The sequence below is a fragment of the Neovison vison genome, chromosome 7, assembly GCF_020171115.1.
Source record: "Neovison vison isolate M4711 chromosome 7, ASM_NN_V1, whole genome shotgun sequence".
In the NCBI taxonomy this organism is placed as follows: domain Eukaryota; kingdom Metazoa; phylum Chordata; class Mammalia; order Carnivora; family Mustelidae; genus Neogale; species Neogale vison.
Window position 1 is genome coordinate 190,318,493 of NC_058097.1, and position 17,283 is coordinate 190,335,775.

General features: G+C 42.2%; 1 protein-coding gene across 5 annotated transcripts in view; it reads right to left on the reverse strand.

The window, feature by feature from the left end:
• The window catches only part of CELF1 (CUGBP Elav-like family member 1), a 75,643-nt gene that overhangs the window by 34,399 nt on the left and 23,961 nt on the right, over positions 1-17,283 (reverse strand). For 2 of the 5 annotated variants that reach the window (XM_044259296.1, XM_044259291.1), the window contains exon 2: positions 145-185. The exons of the other annotated variants lie outside the window; for them this stretch is intronic. The gene's annotated coding sequence lies outside the window, so the exon portion shown is untranslated. The remainder of the gene's footprint in view (positions 1-144; positions 186-17,283) is intronic. 5 annotated transcript variants of the gene reach the window in all.

Here is a 17,283-nt window from a genome sequence, read left to right on the forward strand (position 1 = left end):
AGGAACAGGAAATTACATCCCACAATGTAGGAAAAAAGCCATCACCTTTCCGAATGCAATGTTTTCAAATTTGCACAACAGGCCTCATGCAAGAAGGTTAAAGAGGTGACCACAGAGCACACTCATCCAGCAGTTAGCCCATACCTGTGGCTTTACACCTCCCTTTTCTGGACTATGTCTTCACTCTAAAAAAACCAAGGAAAGAAAAATAAGTGGGCCATGCCTATACTTCTCAGAATTCCAGACATGTAGCTTCTTTCCTAAGAAAAGCCCCCTTTTGTCACCATGGCTAAGAATTAAAACAAAAACAAAAAAACCCAAAACCTCACCCCCTCCCATTTTTAAAGTACACAATACCTTAAAATATAAATCGCATTTAATAACTCAAAGTTAACTTAAAAATACCATCAATGTAAAAAATGGGAAAATAAAAACACTAGAAGACTTAATACAGGGCGCCTGGGTGGCTCAGTGGATTAAGCCACTGCCTTCGGCTCAGGTCATGATCTCAGGGTCCTGGGATCGAGTCCCACATCGGGCTCTCTGCTCGGCAGGGAGCCTGCTTCCTCCTCTCTCTCTCTGCCTGCCTCTCTGCCTACTTGTGATCTCTCTCTCTGTCAAATAAATAAATAAATAAATAAATCTTAAAAAAAAAAAAAAAAAAGACTTAATACAGGCTTGACCCCAAATGTCAGAATAAATAGCAACATAATGATTACAACAAATTCAGTACATTTAGGTCACCAAAAAAGTCATTTTTCCATCTGCTTTTGGATGAGAAACTACAACAAAGCCAAAGCCCTTATACTCTTTTAGCAATCAAAGATCATGTATAGGGGCGCCTGGGTGGCTCAGTGGGTTAAGCCGCTGCCTTCGGCTCAGGTCATGATCTCGGGGTCCTGGGATCGAGTCCCGCATCGGGCTCTCTGCTCGGCAGGGAGCCTGCTTCCCTCTCTCTCTCTCTCTGCCTGCCTCCCCATCTGCTTGTGATTTCTGTCTAATAAATTTAAAAAAAAAAAAAGTTATTAAGGGGCGCCTGGGTGGCTCAGTGGGTTAAGCCGCTGCCTTCGGCTCAGGTCATGATCTCAGGGTCCTGGGATCGAGTCCCGCATTGGGCTCTCTGCTCAGCAGGGAGCCTGCTTCCTCCTCTCTCTCTGCCTACTTGTGATTTCTCTCTGTCAAATAAATAAATAAAATCTTTAAAAAAAAAAAAAGTTATTAAAAAAAAAAAAGATCATGTATTAATGTGGAAAGACCATGCTATTTCCCCAAAGCAACCTTCCTGAATAGGTAGGTAGGTGCCAGGCATAAAACTTTTCAGAGGCAACCAAGTTCCTGCCTGTGTAAATGCATCTCAGGGGCCCTAGGGCAGTGGTAAACCACTGAAACAAATAAACAAACAAACAAAAATCAGAAGATGGGGAGGTTAATTGAAGCTAAAAGCAAACAGAAGAACCACAAAATCAATTTGTTTTATTTTTAAACATTATCGAACAATCTTGCAAGCAAGATTGATGTTATAAAGCTGCCCAAATTCCTACAAACTTTCTTCTACACCCCCTGCCAGAGGGACAAAAAACAAACACAGAAGTAGGATATTAACCACCCTACTCCCAAGTAACCAAAGACTTTTTAAACTCTCTCTCTCTCTCTCTCACACACACACACACACACACACACACACGCATCACTACTACCTTCTTTCACACAGACCCTTGTTACTGGAAGGACAATGGGAAGCTTAATACACAAGAAGGTGTTTTCTCTAAAAGCTTTGCCTTTGCAATTTTGCTTTTCTTACATTTTGTTGCCTGGTCTGTAAGAAAACAGATGCTTTTAGGGGGAGAGGAAAACGGAGTGTAAACTAAAGTTTTAGGTTTGCTTTTCATATCTTTCATTTCTGTGGGGAACCAAACAAAATGCATGTCTCTCTGAGGAAGCTTGAACCACTTTTGTCCTGTCTTTCCTTAGAACTCCACAAAAATCTCTTTCTGTTAACATTATCTCTACCTTTCTCGGTGGCCATTAGGGGAGGTATAAAGACGGTTCCAAACAGAGTTGAAAAGAGTTAAGGGGGGTGGGACGCCTGGATGGCTCAGTCAGTTAATCGTCTGACTTAGGCTCAGGTACAAAGCCCAGGATCCTGGTACTGAGTCCCATGCCAAGGCTCCTTGCTTAGCAGGAAGCCTGCTTCTCCCTCTGCTGTCACTCGCCCTGCTTGTGCACTCCCACACTCTTTCTCTGGCAAATAAATAAAATCTTTAAAAAAAAAAAAAAAAAAAGGCTAAGGGGGAAAAGGTGCACCAGAAGTGGGGGCTGGGGGTGGGGGCTGCACAGGCAATCCACCACAGAGAATGAGAGGCAAGCTACCTTTGAGGGAATCTACTTGTGAAACATTAACATGTTCAAAATAGGACCTCCTATGGAGTTTAAAAATCATACTTAGGAAGTCAGTGGTACTCGCTAAAAGGCAAACTACTTTCCCCAAGGAAAGATAAATAACCTGGAAAGAATTTATATTTGGTTTTGGAACATATCTTGGAATTTATATGGTCTTGACATGTTCCAAAGATGCAACAGTTGAGGCACCTGGCAGGCTCGCTCAGTAGAGCATGCGACTCTCATCGCACAGTTGTGAGTTAAAGCCCACACGGTGGGTGTAGAGACTTAAAAAAAAAAAAAGATGCAAGAGCTAATGAACAGCATTACCTCTCTGATACAAAAGCACATCTCCTACACACTTTCCTTAGTAAGGCAAGGTAATGAACGGTTTTTTATTTCTCAGTTTTCTGCTGACCTAAAAAGCCTATATGTTGAGTAAATGACAAAACACTATCCTTCCCAGAAAGATGACCACTGACTCACCATCAGCAACTCTTACAAAGTATGCATTGAATCACAAACATACAGGGGCTGGTGGCAGGCACAGTAATGCTCAATGACCTACATTAAGGCCTGAACTCATCACCTTGGCCTCATTAGTCCAACTCACCAACTCTTACTAACAATTGTTAGTAAATGCCCTCAATACTTTGAAAAACATTTTTCGGGGCGCCTGGGTGGCTCAGTGGGTTAAGCCGCTGCCTTCAGCTCAGGTCATGATCTCAGAGTCCTGGGATCGAGTCCCGAATTGGGCTCTCTGCTCAGCAGGGAGCCTGCTTCCTCCTCTCTCTCTGCCTGCCTCTCTGCCTACTTGTGATCTCTCTCTGTCAAATAAATAAAATCTCTAAAAAAAAAGAAAAACATTTTTCATGCAAGGCAGGGAGCTAATGAAGAACTCAACCACTAACCAGATTAGAAACTTTCAAATGTTTTTAAAGGCAGAAATGTTTCTCCCCTAAACCTAAATTAAAAGTGAAGCTGTTTAGGTTGAAGGCAGGGGAGGGCAAGGCAGGCCCCACCTTTCACCCTTCCTGCACTCAGAGTAACCCCAGGTCTCCTGGGAGATACGAAAATAGGCCTGGATAATTCAAAACAATAGATAATTCACCAATTTTTACCCAACTTTGAACTGAATTGTTTTCTGAACAGATTTTCTATCTTTAGAATCTAATAAGTTACCAGAAATCAAGGAATTTCCAATGCCATCAATGGTAATAAATGTGTACATCCCAGAGTTGATAGAATATAGTATTTAAAATTTCTAAACCTTGCGGGGGCGCCTGGGTGGCTCAGTGGGTTGAAGCCTCTGCCTTCAGCTCAGGTCATGATCCCAGGATCTTGAGATCTAGCCCCGCAGCTGGTTCTCTGCTCGGCGGGGAGCCTGCTCCCCCTCTCTCTGTCTCTGCCTGCCTCTCTGCCAACTTGTGATATCTGTCAAATAAATAAATAAAATCTTTAAAAAAAAAATTCTAAACCCTGGAGCACCTGATTAGCTCAGCTGGTAGAGCACATAACTCTTGATCTCTAGGTCATGAGCTGAAGCCCCACATCTGGCAGAGCTTACTTTAAAAAAATCGTAAACCTTATCACCTGGAAGTAGGTAGAAATGTCCAGACATTTATGAAGTAGCAATAATTTTAAGAGCTGATATTTTCTGAACACTTACTCTATGCCATGTGGTGTTTTGGGTGCTATGTATTTAACCTCATACATAGCCTATCTCCATTTACAGATAAGAAAAGACACAAATAAAGTAACTCTCAAGATCACATGAATCCAGGCAATGAAGTTGGAATATATAGTCAAGCAGTTCAACCCTTGGGTCAAAAGCTGACTCGGGTTAAAATTGTCCACAAGGAAGATCATGCACACAAATCACAGAAAAGACCATATTTAATATGGAGGACTATATAGTTGAGTCTGGTTATTTTTCTAAGGCAAATCTAAGCAGGTAAATACCCAAAGTTTCAATCGTCACAAGAGAAATATAGTTAAGACTAGTGAAAACCTCCTGCCATTAATCAGTAGATGTGTGACTCTGGGTAAGTTCATCAGTATCTCCCGGTGTCAGCTTCCTCACCTGTAAAATTACCTCCAAAGAAACCAGACGGATGCCCTGAATACAACACCAAGGCACTGTACAAATTTCTAAATGGAAGAGGAAAGAAACAATAGAAATTACTTAGGAAAGCTGCTCTTTTAAAAAATGTCTGCTACCTTTTAAACTGCTTTGCAATACTCTTGCTTCTTTCTTTTTTCCATTATGTGGTGGATTCAATAAAAAGTTTGGGCTTAGTGCACTGGGAAACTGTATGTCCTCTCACCCACATATCCCAGAAAGCCAAGTAACCAGATAAAAAGATCAAATGGGAAGCTTTCCTTGCTAGCCCAGCTCATCATGATGCAAAAGTCCACCAGGGTCTGGGGCTAAAACTCAACAGTTTACCTAGCACTCCAATGTCCCTACAATTACCACCAGATTCTCATCCAGGATCATACATCACAACTAACTGTAGGGAGAGTCTAACATCACATGAAATAAATTGCCTGAGAGCACTCAGTAACAACAGGTGGACCCAGGACTGAATGACTGCAGAGAAATGTTGAACTGTTAATTGTTTCCCTTCTCTGTAATCCTGAGGTGGTTAGGTGGATTAAAGAGATACACTGAGGGGCTTCAGTGGCGCCTGGGTGGCTCAGTGGGTTAAAGCCTCTGCCTTCAGGGCACCTGGGTGGCTCAGTGGGTTAAGCCGCTGCCTTTGGCTCAGGTCATGATCTCAGAGTCCTAGGATCGAGTCCCGCATCGGGCTCTCTGCTCGGCAGGGAGCCTGCTTCCCTCTCTCTCTGCCTGCCTCTCTGTCTACTTGTGATTTCTCTCTGTCAAATAAATAAATAAAATCTTAAAAAAAAAAAAAAAGCCTCTGCCTTCAGCTGCTCAGGTCATGATCCCAGGGTCCTTGGATCAAGCCCCGCATTGGGCTCTCTGCTCTGCAGGGAGCCTGCTTCCTACCCCCCCCCTCTCTGCCTGCCTCTCTGTCAAATAAATAAAAATCTTAAAAAAAAAAAAAAAAAGAGAGAGAGATACACTGAAGCACACACTAAATTCCCTGGTAGTCACTCATTCCCAGAGCATCTCCTTCCACTATAATTTTGCTTGATGTGAAGAGTCCAGGTCGAGAACTACATCAGGCTTAGTTCTGACCTAAGTTAGCAGGGGTAAAACTTAACACTTTCTCTACGGGCTCTACAAAAGTCTTTTTATCCCCCTTGTGACACTTGTTTTGTGGCTACCATTTCCATGATTCAAGCTCAGGTGTGGGGCCTCTGACTGTTTATTAACGGAATTATCAATGTGTGTTCCTTTTCCTGACCCTAGCAGAGAAATTTATAAAACAGATCTCAATCTCAATTCCTTCTCCAACAGCCAGTATGCACTCTTTAGTGGTAATAATTCTTCCCTAGCTTTAAAAAATTGTGGTCAGGGGCACCTGGTTGGCTCAGTCAGTTAAGCGTGTGCCTTTGGTTCAGGTCATGATCCCAGGGTTCTGGGACAGAGTGCCGAACAGGGATCTGTAATCAGCAGGGAGTCTGCTTCTCCCTCTGCCTGCGACTCCCCACGTGTGCACGCCCGCACCCTCTTTCTCTGGCAAATAAATAAATAAAATCTTTTTAAAAAAAATGTGGTCAAAAACACATACATAAAAGTTACTATCTCAACTCATTTTTAGGTGTACAGTACAGTATTAGTATTACTGTGCAACATGGCAACAATTTTTAAAACGTTCCTTTTTCATCAAGATTCTTAAGCTGGGGACACCTGGCTGCCTCAGATGATAAGAGTATACAACTCTTGATCTCAGGATTGTAAATTGGAGCCCCACGTTGGGTGTAGAGATTACTTTAAAAAAAGCGGGGGTGGGGGGTGGGGGGTGGGGGGTGGGACACGCCTGGGTGGCTCAATGGGTTAAACCTCTGCCTTCAGCTCAGGTCATGATCCAGGAGTCCTGGGTTAGAGCCCCGCATCTGGCTCTCTGCTCAGCAGGGGGCCTGCTTCTCTCTTTCTCTCTCTCTCTCTCTCTCGGTCTGCCTCTCTGCCTACTTGTGATCTCTCTCTGTCAAATAAATAAATAAAATCTTAAAAAAAAAAAGTAGTACACTAAAGGGGCTGAGTTGGGCTATTGGTTCTTATTTTCTCTGATCTACCATCTTTGGGTGCCTGGGTAGTGCAATTGGTTAAGTGTCCTACTCTTGGTTTCCGCTCAGGTCATGGTCTCAGAGTCATGGGATCAAGCCCCAGATCTGGCTTCGCACTGGGTACAGGGTCTGCTTAGAACTCTCCCTCCCTCTGCGCCCCCCCCCAAATAAACAGAGGGGCGTGGCTCAGTCAGTTAATCATCTTGACTCTTGGTTTGGCTTAGGTCTTGAGGCTCAGATTGTGATCTCCTAGGATCAAGCCCCATGCTGGGCTCTATGCTCTCAGTAGGGAGTCCGCTTCTCTCTCTCTGCCCCTCCCCCCACTCATGTGCTCACTAGCTCGCTCTCTCTAAAATAAATCTTTAAAAAAATAAAAGAAAATAAAATAGAGAAATCTTTTTAAAAAAATCCTGATCTGCCATCTCATCTCCTGTTTAGTTATCTTTCCATATGCTTATATACATATCTAAGTAAGAGGCATCCCATTTTTGGAGGTGGTCAGGAGAGGCATATAGGGAATGCAAAAATACATTTTTAAAAATCTCTGTTCTGCAGCACCTGGGTGGCTCAGTGGGTTAAAGCCTCTGCCTTTGGCTCAGGTCATGATCCCAGGGTTCTGGGATCGAGCCCCGAGTAGGGCTCTCTGCTCAGCAGGGAGCCTGCTTCCTCCTCTCTCTCTGCCTGCTTGTGATCTCTGTCTGTCAAACAAATAAATAATATCTTTTAAAAAAATAAAAATAAAATTAAAATCTCTGTTCCTAGGACAGCGGGTGGCTCAGTTTAAGTGTCCAACTCTTGGTGTCAGCTCAGGTCTTGGTTTCAGAGTTGTAAGTTCAAGCTCTGCATTGGGTTCTGCACTGGGTGTGGTGCCCACTACCAAAAAACAAACAAAAAACACCTCTGTTCCTCCATCATCCCCAAATGCCTATACAAAAGCAATTCTCAAATCCCCATTAAGTATTCCCCTTCTCTTCCCCATACAGCTCTCTACTGGGGGGGTGGAGTGGGGTGCAGGACTCTCACTCTGCCTTTAGCCCCTCCTGTTTCCGGGGCAGCGCTGTTAGTACTGGGCAACAAACTGCTAGATGTAGCAGCAGCAATTTACATATGGTAGCCAAGCTAGGGTGCAGCTTTCTTTGGGCAGAACTGCTAACTCTTTTATGTATCTTTCTAGTTTGAACCCAATGTTCCAGGCCTATCAATGTTAAATATTTGCCTAGTGGCTTCTACCTTCAAAGACGGAACCATGTACACAGAAGTCCAGAGCCAGCAAAAATTCCCCTCGGTGTGGAGAAAGGGCTCTACAGACACAGATGGGGCCTACCTACAACAACTGAGACCCTGGACAAAGCACCTAATCCAAACACAAGGGTTCATTCTACTTTCCCATAATACTCATGCATTACTGCTCAAATTTGGCATGTTCTAAGACCACCAGTTCCGCCTTAGTTTCCCGGCCCTGCCATAAGGCCAAATCTGTCTCATCTAGTGAGTCACTACTGCTCTTCTCTCCAAATGCATTTTGATTTCAGCCCACTTGTGCAGCTCATCAGGGCTGCACCATATGTTGGTACCATGTAGGCAGAATGTGACTAATTTTTTTCTAAAACACTGTCAGAGTTACTTTTAAAAATTACCTTATAATCTTGATGTCTCTAAAGACTCAGTTCTATAATGCATAACCTTCTGGAAATGACTTTATAATTATTTTTCTGAGCACTCAGGAGAATCTTTAGAATTTTCACTCCCATTTTTCAAACAAGGAAACAAAAGTAAAGAAAACAGATTAAGTGACCCAAGTTTCACCACCAGCCAGTGAGGCTTGTACTTTCTGCAGTCACAGTACTCTATTTGGTAAAATACATCAGTCTGTAAAATGCTTTTTTTTTTGGGGGGGGGGGTTCAAATACTACTTTGTTTTTATTTATTTTTTTTAAAAGATTTTTTTTTAAAGATTTTATTTATTTATTTGACAGACAGAGATCACAAGTAGGCAGAGAGGCAGGCAGAGAGAGAGGAGGAAGCAGGTTTCCCGCCGAGCAGAGAGCCCGATGCAGGGCTTGATCCCAGGACCCTGAGATCATGACCTGAGCCGAAGGCAGAGGCTTAACCCACCGAGCCACCCAGGTGCCCCAAAAGATTTTATTTATTTATTTGACAGAGATCACAAGTAGGCAGAGAGGTGGGGCGGGGGGGTGGGGTGGGCAGAGCAGGCGCCCCACTGAGCAAAGAGCCCAATGCAGGGCTCAATCCCAGGACCCTGGGATCATGACCTGAGCCAAAGGCAGAGGCTTTAGCCCACTGAGCCACCCAGGTGTCCCTGTTTTTTTTTCTGAGGTGATTATTAAAATTCAGATATCAGGGGCGCCTGGGTGGCTCAGTGGATTAAGCCGCTGCCTTCGGCTCAGGTCATGATCTCAGTGTCCTGGGATCAAGCCCCGCATCGGGCTCTTTGCTTGGCGGGAGCCTGCTTCTCTCTCTCTCTCTCTGCCTGACTCTCCGCCTGCTTGTGATCTCTCTGTCAAATAAATAAATAAAATCTTTAAAAAAAAAAAAAAAAGTTAAAAAAAAAAAAAAGTTCAGATATCAGGGATGCCTTGGTGGCTCAGTCATTAGGTGGTTGCTTTCGGTTCAGGTCATGACCCCAGGATCCTGGAATCAAGCCCCGCAGTGGGCTCCCTATTCAGTGGGGAGCCTGCTTCTCCCTCTCCCACTCCCCCTGCTTGTGTCCATCCCCCACCCCGGCAAATAAATAAAATCTTTAAAAATAATAATAAAAAGGGACGCCTGGGTGGCTCAGTTGGTTGGACGACTGCCTCCGGCTCAGGGCGTGATCCTGGAGTCCCGGGATCGAGTCCCACATCAGGCTCCCAGCTCCATGGGGAGTCTGCTTTGCTCTCTGACCTTCTCCTCGCTCATGCTCTCTCTCACTGTCTCTCTCTCTCAAATAAATAAATAAAATCTTTAAAAAATAATAATAATAATAATAAAAAATAAACCTCAGAAAACATAACTACTTGAAGCTAATTCTGATGACTAAATGGTCTCACGGTATCCATCTTGGTTGTTTTGAAGAGAGGGCTGAATGAGCCACAGACCACAAATGTTTTTCTAATCAGCAGAGATCATAAACGGGTAAAACTAACATTCTGAGAGTAAAAAAGATATTGGACTTCCCTACTCTGGACAATTGGCCTCTTCACCAACAATAAAGATTGCTGGATTTGATCATTAAATTTGTCCCAAGAAGGTTTCTTAAATTTTCCATTTCAGGTTATACATGTTCATTCAAGTAACTGGGGTGGTAGTCTGACTATCACTGCACTAAGATCTTTCTGTCCACTAGTAACATCCGTTAGTGGGTAGTATTGCAAAATATAAAAAAGGATCTCAAGTATCTTCTCAATAATGAAAACAGCACATGCCCTAGGAATCCAGCTAACCCAATTTTAGAAATACAGCCTTCAAATACACTTGTATCTGATGTACACAAAGTATGCAAAGGGGCATTAATGTGAACATTGTTTATATTAGCAAAAATTGGAAACATACATGTCCATCAGCTGGGTGCTGCACTGCAATGGAATGCCTCAGCTATAAAAAAGACTAAGGCAGTTCCAATACACTACATTAGGCACTGATCAAGATTATATTTACACAGTAAGAAAGAAATTACACATGGCTTGTACAGGAACAAAATCGGTCTGGAAGGATAAAAAAGAAACTGTTAACAAGGCTACAGAAGTGGAATATTGGCTGAATTGTTTGAATATGGAATATTTGTAGAATACCTATTCAACAAATAAAACTATTAAAGAAAATATGAAACTATGAGGAACAAAGTAAAGAAAAATCCCAACTCCTGTTCTATTCCAAAACAAACACTTTGTTTTGCATTTTCTCCTGCTCTGTCTGAAACTTCTGTGTGGAAAAAGCCATTGTCCAGGTAAAGCAGCATCCACACCACATGTGAGTGGGGCAAGGACATTATACCATTTGAAATTATCCCAGCAACTCAACTGATGTTCACAAAGCTTGGACTGTAAACCTTATGGCTGGCCTATTTACAAAGTTTGGAGCTATTTTCAATCACTCAGCTGTATATCTATGTGTACATTTTCTTCAATCAACCTTTCCTGCCAGGCAGAGTGCAACATTAGCTGGCTTCCAGTAAGAAAGGCAAGGGACAGGGTGAGATAATATGTCAAAACAAGTTCTATAAATACAGCTTTTGGCCTAGTATCTCAAAAAGGAATCAAAACAGCTTCAAGCTTAAACAGAAAAATCCTACAGTCCTGCAATATCGTGCTTAAAGGCTCTAGAGAACAGAAGAGGCCAGGGATCTGGAATCTTGTTTCTCACACCATATCTTGTCTCTCCCTCCCTAATCTCTGAGGGATGTTAAGATCAAATTGCAGGTATCACTCCAAGTCATCCTTTCCCCTTATCTTACCCCCACACTACCCAAACATCAAGATCATTTCACTGAGCTCACTCCCAACTCTTAGGCAGACAGGCCCAATACACACGACATACAACAGCCCCTCCTCAGCACCTAGCATCTACCTTCCATCATCTCCAAAACCCTTGACCAAGAAGCCAAGAACCCTGCCTGTACCATCTGCCCCAACCTCACCCCAAACACATGGGCACTCAAGCAGGATGCTTCCATATGGTCTTGTCTCGGGAAGTTTATCTTGTTTTGCTGAATAGCAGTAAACTTTATTTAATTTTTCTGTTCTTAACACCACAATCCTACAAAACAACTTTGCTGTGGAGATGCTTTCTGAGATGGTTAGGTTATCTGCCAGAGAATACAAAACTTAACACCTCTGCTTCAGCCAATCAGTTTCGCATAGCTTGATTCATCCCAAAGGATACACAGCCCTGGGGCAAATTCTAAATATCTCCTTAATACTGTCACTTTTTAAAAAAGTGACTTCAATTATCATGCTTTCATCACTCTTGAACTGTGCTCCTAAAAGGGTTCCTCACATTTAAATATCCATTTATATGATCTTCACCTCCTTCAAATCACTATTAAAAAAAAAAAAAAATCCCACTGTTCCACAAAATTAAACTTGAGGTACTTTGACTTCATTTTTTAAAACACAAGCTCTTCATAAAATGGGAACTCTGTCAATCAAAAATGCATATAGAAAACATCCTCTATATATACTGAGAACTAGGAGAGGTCACAAAAAAGGCCCAATCCCTGTCCTTAATGAGTTTTTAGTCTTGTTCAGAAAACATGACTTACACACAAAAAAGAACAAGAACCACAAAGGACAGCATACATCCAAGGAAAAGCGTACATGCCAAGGGAAAATCTGCCATCAATCTGAGAAAGACTAAAACGTCTCAGGAGACCCAATTCCTATTTCCCCGTCTATCTCAAATTTTTGTGCTATTCAATCACACTGTCTAGGAAAGAGTAACATTTTTGCTACCCTCCACTGACATTACTCAGCCCACCAATAATTCTCCCATCATCATTCTTTTTGAACAGATCTCCCTATTACCCAGTTACACTCACAGAGATCAGTTAATGGATGAGGCAAAACCTGCCAATCCCCCCTCTTCTCCGACTCCCCGTCAAGACATCTCCTGATGATATGAAGTGCAGGTAACAAGAGTTAAAGAAGCTGAAGTTAATTCTGCTTCCAATATCTTCAGTAAACAGGCAGACACTAGCAGAGATTAAACTGGTAATTCTGGGGATACTCCATGAACTTGCCATTTGCTTTGTAGCTTTTTATCATCAATAAATGAGTTAGCTGACAGAGAGCTGCAAAACCAAAGTCATAATCATTTTCACAAGGAAATTCTAAAATTAAGATGGGTTAGACTAATTCATAATTCAATAATCCCAAATATTCCATATATGTTAATAAAATCAATAAACAAGTATTTACTATAAACCTTATAACATGCCCTACATTCAGACACACTGGAGTCACACCACCACTTTATAAGCCCAATTTTTCTGCTTACTAGCCAGGAAAACCAGGGACAAACTATTTAACTTTGTTATACCTGCTTCTTCACGTGGAAAACTGTCTATATGACAGTATCTGCTTTATAGGGTATTTGTTAGAATTGAGGGATTTACATACATAAGGCATTTAGAACAGCACCTGGCACACACAAAGTGCTTAATCAATGTTTGCTATCATGAACAGGCACTAATGCTGGTGCCTATACTGAAAAAGGATGAGTCCCGGAAGTTTTACTCTCTAACAAGATAATTTTATCTTTACAGAATGGAATACCTAAGACTCTACAGAAATATTTTTTATTAAAAGGTGGGCTGGGGCGCCTGGGTGGCTCAGTGGGTTAAGTCTCTGTCTTCAGCTCAGGTCATGATCCCAGGGTCCTGGGATCAAGTCCCACATCAGGCTTTCTGCTCAGCGGGGAGCCTGCTCCCCCCACCACCATCTGTCTTCTGCCTACTTGTGATCTCTCTCTCTCTGCCAAATAAATAAATAAAATCTTTAAAAAGGTGGGTTGTTGGGGCGCCTGGGTGGCTCAGCCATCAAGCAGCTGCCTTCAGCTAAGATCATGATCCCAGAGTCCTGGGATGGAGCCCTACATCCGGCTCCCTGCTCAGTGGGAAGCCTGCTTCTGTCTCGCACTCCCCCTGGTTGTATTTCCCTCTCTCACTGTGTCTCTGTCAAATAAATATATAAAATCTTATAAATAAATAAATAAATAAATAAGAAAAAGTGGACTGTTGGAACACATGGGTGGCTCAGTCAGTTAGACGTCTGACTCTTGCTCAACAGCTCAGGCCTTGATCTCAAGGTCGTGAGTTCAAGCCCCATGTTGGGCTCCACACTGGGCGTGGAGCATACTTTAAGGGGAAAAAAAGAAAAGGTAGGAAAGCAATGACTGGCTGACCCATCTTTAACTTCCAACTATGACTGTTAGCAACCAGTTTAAGCATAATCTTCATTAGGAAATACTGAACATCTTTTTTTTCCCTTTTTAAAGATTTTATTTATTATTTGACAGAGACACAGTGAGAGAGGAAAATACAAGCTGGGGCAGTGGGAGAAAAAGAAGCAGGCTTCCCACTGAGCCCAATGTGGGGCTCCATCCCAGAACCCTGTGATCATGACCTAAGCGGAAGGCACAAGGTTAACAACTGAGCCACCCAGGCACCCTGAACCACTTGTCCTAAGGGCATTTACTTATTTATTTGTAAACATTTATTACCTCCATCATACCCTCCAAAAATTGTGGAAGCTTTCAAAATACATGCACTGAAAAAAAAAAAAATAAAACGAGGCCAGGGAAATTATATATACATATTTTTTAAAATATCAAAAACAAAGGGAAAACATAAATTGAGACATGGTAGCCAGTGTCCTTTACTGAAGTTAAGCTGTAAAATCAAAAAGCTGCCACTGATTTTAATCTCCAACGACAGCCCTGACAGAGGGTGTATAGTGATTCATAGTATAAATGGGAAAACATCAGGATGGTAAAATGAGATGGGCACTAATAGCTGCCAAGAAAGGGAGGGTAAAGCCAATTTAAAGCCACACTCAACAGAATTTTAGAAAATCATTAAGTATGCAGGACCTACCAGAGGCTCCTCATCAGGTCTCAAACTCTAAACAAATACATATGCCAAAGCCAACAATGGACAAGTCACTAAACAGATTCCTAAAGTGATTCAAAGCCAGAATCTATCAGCAAATAGTCACATGAACTCTCCAACCATACCACACAGCCATAGGAAAAAGCTGCCTCAGGGAACTGTGTTTCTCCAGCATTTAGTCCCTTTCTCTCTTCCTCGGCCACAGCAAACAAATATGTGCAGAGAACTGTCTCATCCTTACTCAGCTGACAAGTTCTATTCCCAACTCTGCATGCTTATGACTCATGGTGGGGGAGGGGAGTAAAAGGAAAGTGTAAAACAAAGAAACAAACTTAAATTTAGACCGAAGTTGATCAAAAGTGAACAATTCATTTCTACAGAGTATCTCATAACAAACCAAGAAAGTGATCCTTTAAAAACAGAATAACGAACCCAATACTCTTTGAAAATAGCCTGAAATCTGTGTACATGTCACATCCCCTACTATTCCTTAAATAGACATGACACCAAAAAACACTGCAAGCCCTCTGTAAGGCCAAACTTTACAAAGCACTCTGAATCCGCCCAACACAGCATAGGACACTAGCTACAAAGCCCAAAACAGGGCACTTCCCACAGTTCCTTTCCCAGCAAAGAGCTGTGTTAAGTGACTTAGCTCCTGCTACACCCTCTTCCAAAAAGATGTGTACAAAATCATTTCTTAAGGAGGTGGAGGTGTCTCAGTCTTTTCTACTCAAATTTTGTATCAGGAAATTTGTGTGCCAAACAAGGAATTCATTTCTACCCCGAAGAACTGATCTTTGACATCAGTAAAAAATAAAAGGAAAAAAAAAGACTATTTCTTTGAAAAGGTAAGTTTCTAAAAGAACCCAAAGACCATTTCTGAACCTGTATTTTTACCAGTTTGGCTTTCCTCCCTAAAACATACTTCATTAAATAATACAAATTTTGCCTCCTTGTCCCATCCCCAAGATCCTGAGACATTCTCTACAATTTAAAATTGACAAAACAGAAAAGACAAACAGATCACCTCTTTCACTCGAAAACCTCAGGCCTCCACAGAAATGTACACAGACAGACAGATGGACGCACGTTAAGAACACAAACTGCATGCCCTGCTCAGGCCTGAGCCAATATGGGTGCACAGGGCAGCTACGCCGCCTAGCTAGTGGGCTGCTCCTGCTGTTGCTGTACAAATATAGAAAGCTGAAAAGTGGAACAGCAGCTTCAGCAGAACAGATTCTGCTCTGTGCTCAGAGAGGGAGGAGCAGGGACCTGAACAGCTTTACCCATACATGGTTGCTGAAAGGGGTCCATTAGTAAAAGCCCAATTATCTCACACACATGCTTCTGCTCACATGCTCCAGACAAAAACCAGAAACACACAGGCTGGTACTTGAAGAAGGGTTTGAGAGATTCTATTTCAGTCAAGGAACTTCGCAATAATCTCAGTCACTTACACCAAGAATCCCCCAGCATGGAAACAGAAAAGACAGTGTGAAACTTTACTAGGTCAGATTCTCACTAGATCAACAGTAGCAGTGAGGCTTAATTTATCATTTAGATTATTAAACTGAACATGAGAAAAAAGGTTATATCCCATTTGTGTGAACACCCTAAACCTTCACTGGCCCTTTGCTGTTTTCAGAATCAAGATCTCATTCCAACTTTAAGACTATGTTTTAGGGTCGGGGTGGGGGGTAGGGAGGGAAGAGACAGCGGATGGTACAAGTCAAAATAAATTCTCATGTAATTTTTAAAAAGATTTATTTTTTTATTTCAGGGGGAGGGGCAGAGGGAGAGAATCTCAAGCAGACTCCTCCACCAGGTGTGGAACCCAATGCGGGGCTAGATCTAATGACCCCAAGATCAGGACCTGAACCAAAATCATGAGTCAACCAAGTGAGCCACCCAGGCACTCCTCTGATTAAATTTTTAAAACCGTAGTTTCCCAAGATGCTGGTTCATATAATCAGAAGCCAAATATTTTTTCTTTCCAAAAATTACTTTGCTTAGAACCATTCATCCAGATTCATCTCAATGTGAAGTGTATGAAAAGCTCAATTTCTGGCCAGAGTGAGCTCTCCCAAGATTAAAAAAATGCATGGCTGATTGGTTCAAGGATGCCCTACTGTAGCTTGTAATGAATCCATCGAGTATTAACCAAGTACTGTCTTATTCAGTTTTACAAAGGCCATAGAACAAACAACAACCATAATCACTGACTCCCAACACTTAATACCTAGTCTTGAGGCAAGATTTATACATGAGATAATAAAGGCTGATACCATCTGACTAGTGCTAAAGTGTGGGGTACCAACCATAAACACTATACAAATTCAGAAAAAAACAGGAAAGACAGACCTAGATGTTCTTCCACAGGTCCCACCTACCAGCACTTCCACTAAGGGCCCCCACCATTATCTTAAACATGAGGTTATAGTATTTGAACTAGATGATTTCTAAGGTCCCTCCATTTCTGAAATTCCTTGAGTCTGTAATTTAAAACTGTAAAGTTAAAAAAAAAAAAAGTATAGTTTTTGCCGACTTCAGAGAAAATATATTCTAAAAAGAGAAATGAATTCAGACTGTAACTCAGCATCCACTCTATATCATCATCTCTCTTACCGTACTTTCAGGATCATATTCTTATATCTCAGATATCTCTGCCTAGCCTTTTGAGGGATTTTTTACATCACCTTTAAAAGAAGGAGAAAAAGGGGGGGGGGTGCCTGGTGGCTCAGCTGGGTAAATGTCCAACTCTTGATTCTGGTTCAGGTCATGCTCTCAGAGTCTTGAGGCTGAGCCCTGTGACAGGCTACACACTGGGCAGGAACCTGCATAAGATGATATTTCTCTCTCTCTCTCTCTCCCCCACTGCCCCTTGACCCACCCCCATGCTCTCTTAAAAAAAAGAAAAAAAAATGTTGATGTTGATATACTCTGAGATCTTTGATTACAAAATACTGCCAGTCATTCGGCCATGAAGGAGAGCTACAAAGAAGAGAGCCCTGCCTTGTTCCTTCCCATCACTGAATTGTCTGATATGTGTGCATGAGCCCAAGCTTACGGGGCATAAATACACAAATACACTAGGAAGC